The following is a 13,290-nucleotide window of genomic DNA, read 5'->3' on the forward strand; positions in this document are numbered from 1 at the left end:
CCTCACCAAGCTTCTCCATAGTTGAAAAGAGCATAAACAGAGATAAAAAATGGAGAGATATTGTACCTGTGCAATTTTAGTTGATTTTCATGCAACTGCATCATGGCACAAGCCAACATTGGTAGCACTATGTGCAACAAAACACAGAAAATGTGCAAATATATAAGAGAGAGCATATGAGCGGCGTTTTGGCTCCTAGGTGCATATGCACCCATTTTTGAAATACACATTTCAAAAAGTTGAAAAATTCGGAACAAAAATCAAATGTGTATATTCAGACATTTTATGTGCATTCACAAGGTTTCGGTGAAAAACGACGTTTTTTGTGGCTTGTGCAAAAAAGATAAAGAAATGCCTCGTGAATAGTTAGAATGAAGCATCAGAAATTGTCTTTTTTACACAAGCCACAAAAAACGTTGCTAGATAAAGAAAAACCTTGTGCACACACATAAAATGTCCGGATATACACGCAGGATTTTTGTTCCGAATTTTTCAACTTTTCAAAATGTGTATTTCGACAATGGGTGCATATGCACCTAGGAGCCAAAGGCAATTACTGATATAGAGAGTCTTATTTCAGACATAATGCAGAAGAACAGATGTTCATGTGACAAAAAAATGTATGTTGTAGGTACTATGAAAACATAACTACCAACTAGATAAGAATCTGGTCTGTCTTTTTCCGTTGATCTTTCCACAAAGTAGTATATGTGACATTGTAGCTGAGAATTATGTGCACAAATGTACATCCCCCATAACCTGCAAAACCCGCACATGATGCAAAAAAGAAGCCTAGGAAAAAATGAACCAACTCTGGGTGGTATCTGTGCAACTTAACCAGTACATGTGTGCAACTGATAACACTCCCATATCCATCTACTTGTGGGTTTGAATTTCAATAGTTGTAGATGCCAACACTTATAATTTCAAATTCATTTTGGTTTAGCTAAAAAAAATGCGGTAATTCGTTGTGGAGGCCAGGCATGAACAATTCCATATGAGCAACATCGTGCCCACATGTCAAATTCCATCTTGTCGAACTTAACCAAGTAAACCAACCATGCATGAATAAATTTACTATAAGAAGATATGTTACTGAATGAAATTCACTTTGCACATCTTCAGTAAATAAATGTGTTGCTCCGTTTCAGGTTTACAACTGTACATGCAAAAATAAAGCTGGAATATTTGGGATGTCACGAATCTGAAGGCGAACGGAGTGGCTAGATGACAGGAGTAGCTGAGCTCAGGCTCAGAAACGAACTTTTGATTTTAAAATACATATCTGTCTTTTAGTGCATGTCAAGTATGAAAAAATATTATTGTGAAATTTCACATGTACATAGTAAAAATCTATACTGTATGCACAATTATTTTTGGTATTGTTAGCCACATGAAAAATAAGTTATTGAGAAAAAAAATATGGGCTACCTGGAGCCCATCCAATAAAAGGCATTAGCCATTGGGAGTGCCATAATATCACCTTTTTGGGAATGAAAAAGATTGTATTAATCAAGGAGGATTACTAAAATCTAGTTGGCAAAGGGTGCCAATCTCAACTGGTCCATGGCACAGCCAAACTGTCGTTTTAGGTGTAGAACTTCCCAGTTGAGCTAGGGTGTGGCTAACAACGTTTTGAACCTTTTAAAGATACACAATGAACATTTTGAAAATACACAATGAACATTTTATTAAACGTGATGAACATTTGTTACATGCACAATGAATCGTTTTTCAACGCAGGATGATAATTTTTCAATACACACCAAACACCCTTTGTAATATGCGATGAATATTTTCTCAAAAATGGTGAATGCTTTTGAAACACATGGTGAACATTTTTTGAAAACTGAGCAAAACATGGAAATAATCTATATTTATATAAATATAAAAAATAATACAAATAAAATAGTTTATTTATTAGGAAAAGAAAAGAAAGCACAACAGAAAACTAGCAAATACAGGTAAAAAAGTAAACAAGAAAGAAACCAGCAAACTTGCAGTCCGCGCTTGGAGTGATCAATCACACGGGAAAGAAAAATAGATAGATTAGGGCGCCCAGATCGAAACGCCTGTTGGTGAGCATACGTTGTAACTTGTCATAAGCGAGATATAGCATCCTCGCTATGTTGCTACATATGATACATAATATGCACCGTGGTAGGCAAAATATAGCATCTGCATTGTATTGCTAGATGCTATACATATCACCCGCCTATAGCGCGGTACATGTAGCAATCTAATCACCTACACGGTGGGTGGGGGAGGGAGTGGGTGTACCGGGTTATGCCCAGTTGACTGCCAGTTTTTAAATATAATTTTCTGACAATGGTTTCTTGATTTTTCATCAAATTTTTGGGGAACTTTTTGTCTGGTTTTAATTAGTTTTTCTTTTGTTTTTTTTCTTTCTGCTAGTTTTATTTCAGTTTTATTTTCCCATTGATTATCCACTTCCATCTTTAAAGAGATAATTATTTTTCTATAAACACACAAAGGTTTTTTAATATAAGTGTGTGCTTTTTAACATCATATGGGAATTAAATAAAATGTGAAAATGGTTAAAATAACACTAACATTTTTTGAAAAGCGTGAACACTTCTAAAAATAAAAGGTCATTTTTTAACAGCATGAACATTTATAGACATTAATAGAATATATTATTACATATGTGGCCAATTTTTAGTTACATGAATATATAAAATGTGTGAACAGATTTTGAGATTAAATGAATATTATTTTATTGTTTGGACAGTTTTTTAATTACATGAACATTTTTATATATGTGTGAACACTTCTTATAGTTACATGAACATTTTTAAGAACTTGTGATTTTTATAGTTAAATGAACTTTGTTATAAAATACAAACAGTTTTATAATTAAAACTACGTAATTTTGGTAAAACAAATCATGAAATGTTTTTGGTGCATTTTTGAGCCAAACAAAAAATTTACTCACTTTCTTATTAATTTGATTATAACATTTTTTTAATGAACTAGGAAAAATATATATTATATAGTTGGTAACAAAGATTGCAACCCATTTTTTGTAGCACAGTGAGCTACCAACGGCATGGTTGCCCCAAGTGAGTTGTGCATTGCCAGTGCTCCCAATAAGCACCACATAAAAGTGCCCCAAGGCTATAGCCCTTTCCACCTTTGACCTTAACCTGCTCATGTGTAAACCCATTCTACTATATTCGGCAAATACCTCGTCAAGAAATTGTACTTAGCCCAAGTCTGCCCTACATTGGTTAGCCACAATTTTGGTAAAGCTTTTTGTCCATGATTTTGCCAATATTGGCAAGCAAAATGAAATAGACTTGCCATAGAGGCACTAGGAAGCCAAAGTATTTGCAACTCTCCAAACAAACACAAAAGTTCTGGTCATGCCCCAAAAATTGGTTGGATAGGTATTGGCCACCATTGAAATAGATGTGCATGGAAATGACCAAGATTGCCTATCTTCATCAACTTGATTATAACTAAGTAATATTACGCTAAAAGTAGGCTAGAAAATTTGTTAGCACATATAGTTTTAGTCAAAAAAGAGTATTTGTAAGTCGGTTTAATAACTTAAAACAAAAGGTTAGAAAACAGAAATTACACTTGTGCATAACATGAGTTGCCTAAAAATTTATACAACTCAGCTATATTGGTATGCAAAACTTTGATCTACCAAACCCAATGAAAAATAAGCATAAATCTATAGTGTATGCACAATTATTTTTGGTATTGTTAGCCACATGAAAAGTAAGTTATTGAGAGAACAATTATGGGCTACCTGGAGCCCATCCAATAAAAGGCATTAGGCCCTGTTTGGTTCATAAGTCGTAGGACTTTTTCCAGTCCCAACTAAAAAGTCCCTAGCCCAAAAAAGTCCCTCCCTGTTTGTTTTCAGGGACTAAAAAGTCCCTAGTCCCTCCCTAGAGGTTCTTAAATGACCATGTTACCCCCTAGTATACAAAAAATAACATCCAAACAACACCATGGGGCGGTGGGGCAATGGGTGCGGGGAGGGGCATTGTTGGAAAAGTTCCAAAAATTCCCAAAAAAGACTCTCCTTGAGAGTCTTCTTTATTTAATTCCAAAAAGCAACTTTTAGTCTCTAGTAGTCCCTCCTGTTTGATTAAAAAGTCTCTAAGAGGGACTTTTTCTAGTCCCTATACCAAAAAGTCCCTGAAAACAAACACCCCCTTAGTCATTGGGAGTGCCATAATATAATTTTTTTGTGAATGAAAAGATTGTATTAATCAAGGAGGATTACTACAATCTAGTTAGCAAAGTGTGCCAATCTCAACTAGTCCATGGCGCAGCGAAACTGCCTTTTTAGGTGTAGAACGTCCCATTTGGGCTAGGGTGTGGCTAACAACGTTTTCACTTCTAAGTACATGAGAGATCACATGCTCACGCGCCCCAGCGCTAGAAGCCGTTTGCCTCACCTACTTGTGCTGCAACGGATGATCTGTTTTCCTCTTCTTCCTTCAGCATGTTTGCTATAACGAGGCTATCACTCTTTATGATGAACAACAAGTTACTCCACTCTAATGCAAGGTCAATCTCTTCCATGCATGCATGCATCTCGGCTTCAAGTGCACTTGAGCATGATGTCAAGAAATGACATGATGCAAAGATGACCTTGCCGCTGTTATCTCTGAGAATCATCCCCGGTCCACCTGTTCCATCCTCCTCGCGCCAAGATCCATCTAAACTTAGTTTGGCCTAGCCATGGGAGGCTCGGACAAACTCTATCTTGAAATCATGCCTTCACACTGATCACTTGAACCCATCACAACTATTAAGAGAGAGGCGATAATGAGGAGATGCCCGTCGTCATCTGTTTCTTCTCAGCTCATTGTATTTGTATTCTCTTGATGCTTCATTTTGAGTCAATAAAATCCAATATTTATCGAAAAACAATGTGGTCAACAAAGGAATTTGCTCTTTTTGGGAATTACATCTATTTGTACAGTACTAATTTGTTCTGGAGCTTATGCATGAACATTTCAATACAACAAGTATCATGCATGCATGTCAAATCTCATTATATGGAACTTATTGTCTAAACGATACAAACGACCAACCATGCATGAACCAAATATACATCCAAACACATGGGGGGATCAAATCACATTTAATATCTTCCCTAAAAAAATCTCTCAATTAAAATCTCCCAATGCACATAATTTAATGACCATAACTGTACGTGTATATATTGTTCCCTGTGGTAACTCACACATCCAAATAGCTAGCGTTATTTCTGGCAGAGTTGCACAATGAGAGAGAGAGAGAGAGAGAGAGAGAGTACAGATGGGAATGGGAGAAATCAGAAAGTAGACACGCTCTTGCATACTTCGTGAGTGCTCGTTCAAGGTTTCCGCTAGACGGCCGTTACTTCGACTAGCAGGTGTTGAACTAGTGGATGCCATAGGCCCACTAGTAGAAAAAGGGTCAAATGTGAGACACATTAGTCCCGGTTTGTAACAGAACCGGCACTAATGTGTCCATTAGTGCCGGTTTCAACGGCTAGCCGGGAGGAGCTCTTTAGTACCGGTTCGTGGCAAACCTTTAGCACCGGTTCGTGCCACGAACTGGTACTAATGAGAGTGGTGGCAGGATGTTGTCAGAATGGGGCCCTTCCAGCACCTTTAGTACCGGTTCGTGGCACGAACCGGTACTAAAGGTCGTCCTATATAAATCCTTCGTCCACCCGCACTCTGTTCTTCCCCCTTTCCCCTCTCCCTCTCCTCTGTTCTTCCCTTCTTCCTCTCGAGTTCATCACAAAATTTGCCCCAAATTTGTCAAGATTTGCTGGCCCTCATCCATTCAAATGATCACCAAGGTTAGCAACTTTGTCCTTTCATCTCTCATTGCTAGATTAGCTCTTGCATTGGTTTATATAGTGATTGATTGTGGGTTTTAGTAATTTGGGAGGAATTATATGTGGTAGTATTTGATTTATATGCAATTTGAGGTCAAAATAACACTTAGTTTGCATATGTAGGTGTGATTTACTTAGTGCCTTCTAAATCTCCGTCGTAACCACCGTCGATCGCCCGCACCGTCCCGTCGCCGGCACCACCTTGTGGTGAGCCTCTTGTTCATGAAATTTTATATAAAAAATTAATGTTTGTGTGATTTGGATATATAGTTACTCGTATAATAATTATCTTACATGTACGTTGTTTGTTATACATAGTGCCATGGTTTTGATATCCGTCCCCGTCGGCCCTCGTCCTTGTTATGATTCTGATGTGGTATATTCTCTTTTGAAACTATTTGTTGCATTTCGTGTTTATGACAAATTATGCCCATCAAGTTGACATAGATATTTCTATCTAGGAGGTATGTGAACCGGAAATTCCAACCGACCCTATTGTCGAGAGGTTAAATTTAGTTGAAAGAGAAAACGAGTACTTGAAAGAAAAATTGAAAAGAATTGAGGGGGAGAAGATGGAATTGGAGTTGCATGTTGCCGATGTCGTCGATGATCACAAGATCAAGATGGAGAAAATGCGCTTGAAGATTAGAAAGATTAGAAAATATGCCATCGATAGTGAGGCTTGGTATCATTATGCTGTTGGATCAATTGTTACCTTAGTTGCGAACTTGATCGCATTTGTTGTTGCATTTAAATGCTTTAGCTAGAGAGTTATTTGTTTGTTGCATTTAAGTGTTGTATGAACTTTATGTATGAACTTGTATTAATTTGGTCTATTCGGTGTTGTGTAATGAAGATGAGCCAGCAATGGATGTACGATGACCGATGCTCTCCCCAGTTCGTTGAGGGCGTGCATACTTTTCTGCTTGCGGCTGAGGCAAACAAGTGGGCGGATGGTTTTATGCCTTGTCCATGTGCTGGCTGTAAGAATGGTCGTAATTACTCTACGTCAAGAACCATTCATGTCCACCTGTTTGAGTCCGGTTTCATGCCCCACTATAATGTTTGGACCAAGCACGGAGAAAGAGGGGTTATGATGGAAGACAATGAAGAAGAAGAGGATGACGACAGCTATCCTGGCCATGGGTTCCCTGAATACGATGATACAATAATGGGGGAAGAAGCTGAGCCGGTAATGCGGGAAGAAGCTGAGCCGGCAATGCGGGAAGAAGCTGAAGAAGAGGCATCAGATGAGCCCATTGATGATCTAGGTCGGGCCATTGCCGATGCAAAGAGAAACTGCGCAAGTGATTTGGAGAAGAAGAAGTTGCAGCGCATGTTAGAGGATCACATAAAATTGTTGTACCCGAATTGCGTAGGTGACAAGAAAAAGCTGGGCACCACACTGGAATTGCTGCAATGGAAGGCAGAGAATGGTGTATCTGACAAGGGATTTGGAAAGTTGCTGGTAATGATAAAGGATATGCTTCCAAAGGACAACGAATTGCCCGAGAGTATGTACGAAGCAAAGAAGGTTGTCTGCCCTCTAGGGTTAGAGGTGCAGAATATACATGCATGCCCTAATGATTGCATCCTCTACCGCGGTGAGTACGAGGATTTGAACGCTTGCCCGGTATGTGGTGCATGGCGCTATAAGATTAGCCGCGATGAGCATGGTGATGTCGAGGGCGAGCGCCCCAGGAAGAAGATTCCTGCCAAGGTGATGTGGTATTCTCCTATAATACCACGGTTGAAACGTTTGTTCCAAAACAAAGAGCATGCCAAGGCGATGCGATGGCACAGAGAAGACCGTAAGAAAGACGGAAAGTTGAGAGTACCAGCTGACGGGTCGCAGTGGAGAAAAATCGAAAGAAAGTACGGGAAGGAGTTTGCAGATGACGCAAGGAGCGTATGGTTTGGTCTAAGTGCAGATGGCATTAATCCTTTTGGGGAGCAGAGCAGCAACCATAGCACCTGGCCTGTGACTCTATGTTTGTATAACCTTCCTCCTTGGTTGTGCATGAAGCGGAAGTTCATTATGATGCCAGTGCTCATCCAAGGCCCTAAACAACCCGACAACGACATTGATGTGTACCTAAGGCCATTAGTTGAAGAACTCCTACAACTGTGGAATGGAACAGGTGTACGTGCGTGGGATGATCACATGGGGGAAGAATTTGACCTAAAGGCGTTGCTGTTCGTGACCATCAATGATTGGCCTGCTCTTAGTAACCTTTCAGGACAGACAAACAAGGGATACGGCGGATGCACGCACTGTTTGGATGATACCGACAGTATATATTTGAATAGTTGTAAGAAGAATGTGTACCTGGGACATCGTCGATTTTTTCCGAGCAGGCATCCCGTAAGAAAGAAAGGCAAGCATTTCAAAGGTGAGGCGGATCACCGGACGAAGCCTCGCCACCGTACTGGTGCTGATGTACATGATATGGTCAAGGATTTGAAGGTGATATTTGGAAAGGGTCCTGGCGGACAACCTGTTCCAAAGGACGCTGACGGACGCGCACCCATGTGAAAGAAGAAATCTATATTTTGGGACCTGCCATATTGGAAAGACCTAGAGGTCCGCTCCGCAATCGACGTGATGCACGTGACGAAGAATCTTTGCGTGACCCTGCTTGGCTTCTTGGGCGTGTATGGGAAGACAAAAGATACACCTGAGGCACGGGAGGACCAGCAACGTATGCACGGAGAAGACGACATACATCAGGGTCATGCAAGCTACGCTCTTACCAAAGAAGAGAAGGAAATCTTCTTTGAATGCTTGCTCAGTATTAAGGTACCGTCTGACTTCTCGTTGAATATAAAGGGAATAATAAACATGGCAGAGAAAAAGTTCCAGAACCTAAAGTCTCATGACTGCCACGTGATTGTGACGCAATTGCTTCCGGTTGCATTGAGGGGGCTTCTACCGGAAAACGTTCGATTACCATTGTGAAGCTATGTGCATTTCTCAATGCAATCTCTCAGAAGGTAATCGATCCAGAAATCATACCAAGGTTACAGAATGATTTGGTGCAATGTCTTAACAGTTTCGAGTTGGTGTTCCCACCATCCTTCTTCAACATCATGACGCACGTCCTAGTTCACCTATGCGAAGAGATTAACGTTTTGGGTCCTGTATTTCTACACAATATGTTCCCCTTTGAGAGGTTCATGGGAGTCTTAAAGAAATATGTTCATAACCGTGCTAGGCCAGAAGGAATCATCTCCAAGGGCCATCAAAATGAGGAGGTCATTGAGTTTTGTATTGACTTTATTCCTGACCTTAAGCCAATTGGTGTTCCTGAATCGCGGCATAAGGGTAGACTGGATGGAAAAGGCACGCTAGGAGGGGAACAAATAATATGTATGGACGGACATTCTCTCACTAAAGCACACTACACAGTTCTACAGAATTCCGCCTTGGTGGCTCCGTATATGGATGAACACAAGAATTTGCTACGCTCCAAACACCCGGAGCAGTCTGATGACTGGATTACACGTGAACAAACCAGGAGTTTCGCCAGCTGGTTGCAGACACATACCATGCATGACACCTCTATTGAAGATGACATGTACTTGCTGTCCCGGTTACCATCTTCGAATATAATGACTTTCAAAGGGTACGAGATAAATGGTAATACATTTTACACGATCGCCCAAAATAAGAAGAGCACCAACCAAAATTGTGGTGTCCGCTTTGATGCAGAAACCAAGACGGGAAAGGAAACATATTATGGTTATATACAGGACATATGGGAACTTGACTATCGACGTGGTTTAAAGGTCCCTTTGTTTCGGTGCAAATGGGTCAATATGACACGAGGCGGGGTAACGGAAGACCCGCAGTACGGAATGACAACAGTGGATCTCAACAATCTTGCGTATGCAGACGAACCATTCGTCCTAGCCAATGATGTGGCACAGGTTTTCTATGTGAAGGACATGTCTACCAAGCCAAGAAAAAGAAAAGATAAGGAAGCGAATGCATCATACGATGAGCCAAAGCGGCACATAGTTCTTTCTGGGAAGAGAAACATCGTTGCAGTGGATGACAAGACAGACAAGTCAGAAGATTATGAAAAGTTTGATGAAATTGCTCCATTCACAGTGAATATTGACCCGAGCATCCCGTTAAATGATGAAGTTTTTCCATGGTTACGGCGCAAAGGGACCCACGCGAATAAAAAGTTTCACACCCAAAGATCTGGGATGTGATCGGCTTCACTAGCTATCATCACTTTCTTCTGTGTTTCGCACCAAGAGGGGAATCTCTGTAATAGTTAGGGTAGTTATGTGTTTTGGCATTTGAAACGCGAAGAAATTTTATGTGCAAACAAATTCACACTAATTTCAAATAATTCAAAATTTAAACTATTCAAATTTGAAAACTACGGGCACTAACAGAAAGTTTGTAATTTTTTTGTACCTAAAAAGGCTGTGTCAGCCTCCGGTCAGGCTATGGCCCCACCATCACCATTTAGTGTCGGTTCGTACCACGAACCGGTACTAATGAGGTTGTGTCAGGTAAGGCTGGGGCCCCACGAGCACCTTTAGTACCGGTTCATGGATGAACCAGACGTAAGCTGTTTTTTAGTCCCACCTCGCGAAGTGAGAGGGACTAGGAGCGGTTTATAAGCCCTGAGTGCAGAGACAATGAAGAAGAGGATCAATGCTCATGTTGCTTAGCTTCAAGCCTTCAGGAATACGGTAGACTGCACGGAGCTATGCGCAGTGCAGTTTACACTATTCTGAAAGGCTTGAAGCAAATTAACGAGCATTGCACCTCTTTTTTATTTTTAATAACTTATTACAACTCCAGACTTCTTCTGTTATGGCAAAAACTAATTGCACGTCGACATTTCTTTTTTTTAAGTTATAACTCCAGACTTCTTCTGTTATGGCAAAAATTATAGCTGAAAAGAAAAAAATATATAAAAAAACTACTCAAAAATAAATAGAAGAAAATAAATATAGCAGAAAAGAAAAAACTACTCAGAAATAAATAGAAGAAAAAATAAAGCAGAACAGAAAAAAAAATTATATTTGCTATTTTTCAATCGTTTACAAAATGACCGTGAAATTGAAAATCATTACAAAATGAACTCTGAAAATGTTGAATTTTGGCAAACTAGATGAAAAACTACTCACAAATAAATAGTAGAAAATAAATATAACAGAAAAGAAAAAACTATACAAAAAAGTATGCAAAAATAAATAAAAGAAAATAAAGCAGAAAAGAAAAAAACTATAAAAAAATTGGGGCGCTGACCTGTGGGCCTGATAGGCCACAGGTGTGTAATTACAGACCTTAAAGGCCTAGCAGACTCACAGGGCAGCGCGCAGAGTTTAGGCCCACAAGCCTGCTATACAGAGGAGTTCGAAGTGGTAGCCGCGGCTGGGTTTATAAACTAGTGCGGCTGCCCTTCGCCCGGCGAGGTGGGACTAAACTTTGGGGTGGCAGTGCGAGGCCTTTAGTACCGGTTGGAGCCACCAACCGGTACTAAAGGGGGGGCCTTTAGTACCGGTTTGTGCCACCACCCGGTACTAAAGGGGGTCGCTTCCCGTCTCTTGGGCTGGCCAAAACTGGCCTTTAGTACCAGTTGGTGGCTCCAACCGGTACTAAAGGTGCCTTCTATATATACAACACTTCGAAAATTTCATTCCCCCTCTGTTTCTTCCTCTGTTTCCGTCGTCTTCGTCACTGTCGCCGCCCCCGTCCCCGTCGCCGCCCTCGTCTCCGTCGCCGCCCCCGTCCCCGTCGCCGCCCTCGTCTCCGTTGCCGCCCCGGGCCCGTCCCCGTCGCGCCGTCCCCGCGTCGCCGCCCCGGCCCGTCACCGTCCTCGGCCGTCGCCTCGTCGTTGCCTCGCCGTCGCCGTCGCCCCGCTGTGAGCTCTCCCCCTCTAACCCCTCTCCCTCGCCCCCGGCGGCCACCATGGGCGCCGCCCCTCCCCGAGCCCATACACACACACACAAGCATGATGAACACACACACACACATATGCATGAATTAATGCATGTATATATTAGTATATATGTATTTTGTATGTTTAATTAGTTTAGATTATTTAGATTATTATTTTTTCACTATTATATATGTATGAATGCATGTTAATGGATATAATTAGTGTTTAATTAGTATGGAATTTTTTTATACAATGTTGTTTTTCAGTTTTTTAATGGATGTATAGAAGTTGTGTTTTCTGTTTTTAGTGTTAGATGCTTAATTAGTATGAAATAGTATATAGATTTTTGAAATAGTAGAAATGTTAGAAATTTTAGTTACCAAAATCCAATCATTAAAAAAATATTACTTTTTGCGGGCATATAGCTAGTATTTGTTCTCGACGATGCCCGGTCCGCATCCTCGCCGTCGACCCGTCCACGACGACGTCCAGCCGACCCATGTCCGGGACTGGGCTCCGCCGGGATGGCACTTGGAGGTGCTGCCTGGAGGGGTGCACCGCTTGATGAGGAACCCTGCCCCGGGTCCCGTCGTCGACCCTGATCTTGTTTTGTGGCGTTCGCGTGGGCCAGTTTCGGTGCGGAGGGACCCGGCCCCGCCGGAGGTGGTACGTCGCCGTGTCAGGGAGGAGGACGAGCACGTCCATCGCTACATGGTTGCGTTAGAGGGCGGCAGGTTCTCCTCGTCGAAGTCCGCCACCGAGTCAGCAGTCTACCGCTCCTGCAAGTCCACCAAGTCCGGCAAAGTGTCAGGCCACTCCTCCTCCAAGTCCGACAAAGTGTCAGGCCACTCCTCCTCCTCCAAGTCCGCCACAGCGTCAGACGTCCACTCCTCCTCCAAGTCCGGCACAACCTTAGGCCACTCCTCCTTCAAGTCCGGCACAGCTTCAGGCGGCCACTCCTCCTCGTCCAACTCAGCCCCGTCAGCCGTCTCCGCTGCCTCAGCAATCGCAGAAGAGGCACCCCGCAGCTATGGTGCGTAGCGGTACGAGTCGAGGTAGTACAGGAAGTACAGGCGGAGGCAAGCGATATAAATATGGTCCAAGCCTCACGCCTCTTCCGCAGAGGGCTTATGACAGGTCCGAGAAGGAAATCGCAGCCATATCGAAGTCCGAGGTGGAAGCCCATTTTGCACCGAAACCGCCACCGCCGCCAAGGGAGAAAGTGCCTGAGTAAATGATTTACCACTTCATTCGTATGGCTCAACCACCAGCTCCCAAGCCTGTTGACACAGACTATGAGAGCCACATCAGGAAGTTAAATCGAGCACGTCTACGTGAGGAGGCGAGCTCGGGATCGAGCAAACAAGAAGCAGCTGTCAAAAAATGTGGAAAAACCATTCCCCAGCTGGGAGAACAGGCGGCGCAATCGATCCCCTCGCTTGTTGTGCTAACAACACGTGACAGTACGCGCGCCCAATATTATTGTGGGCAAACAGTTTACGT

The sequence above is a fragment of the Triticum dicoccoides genome, chromosome 1B, assembly GCF_002162155.2.
Source record: "Triticum dicoccoides isolate Atlit2015 ecotype Zavitan chromosome 1B, WEW_v2.0, whole genome shotgun sequence".
Taxonomy (NCBI): domain Eukaryota; kingdom Viridiplantae; phylum Streptophyta; class Magnoliopsida; order Poales; family Poaceae; genus Triticum; species Triticum dicoccoides.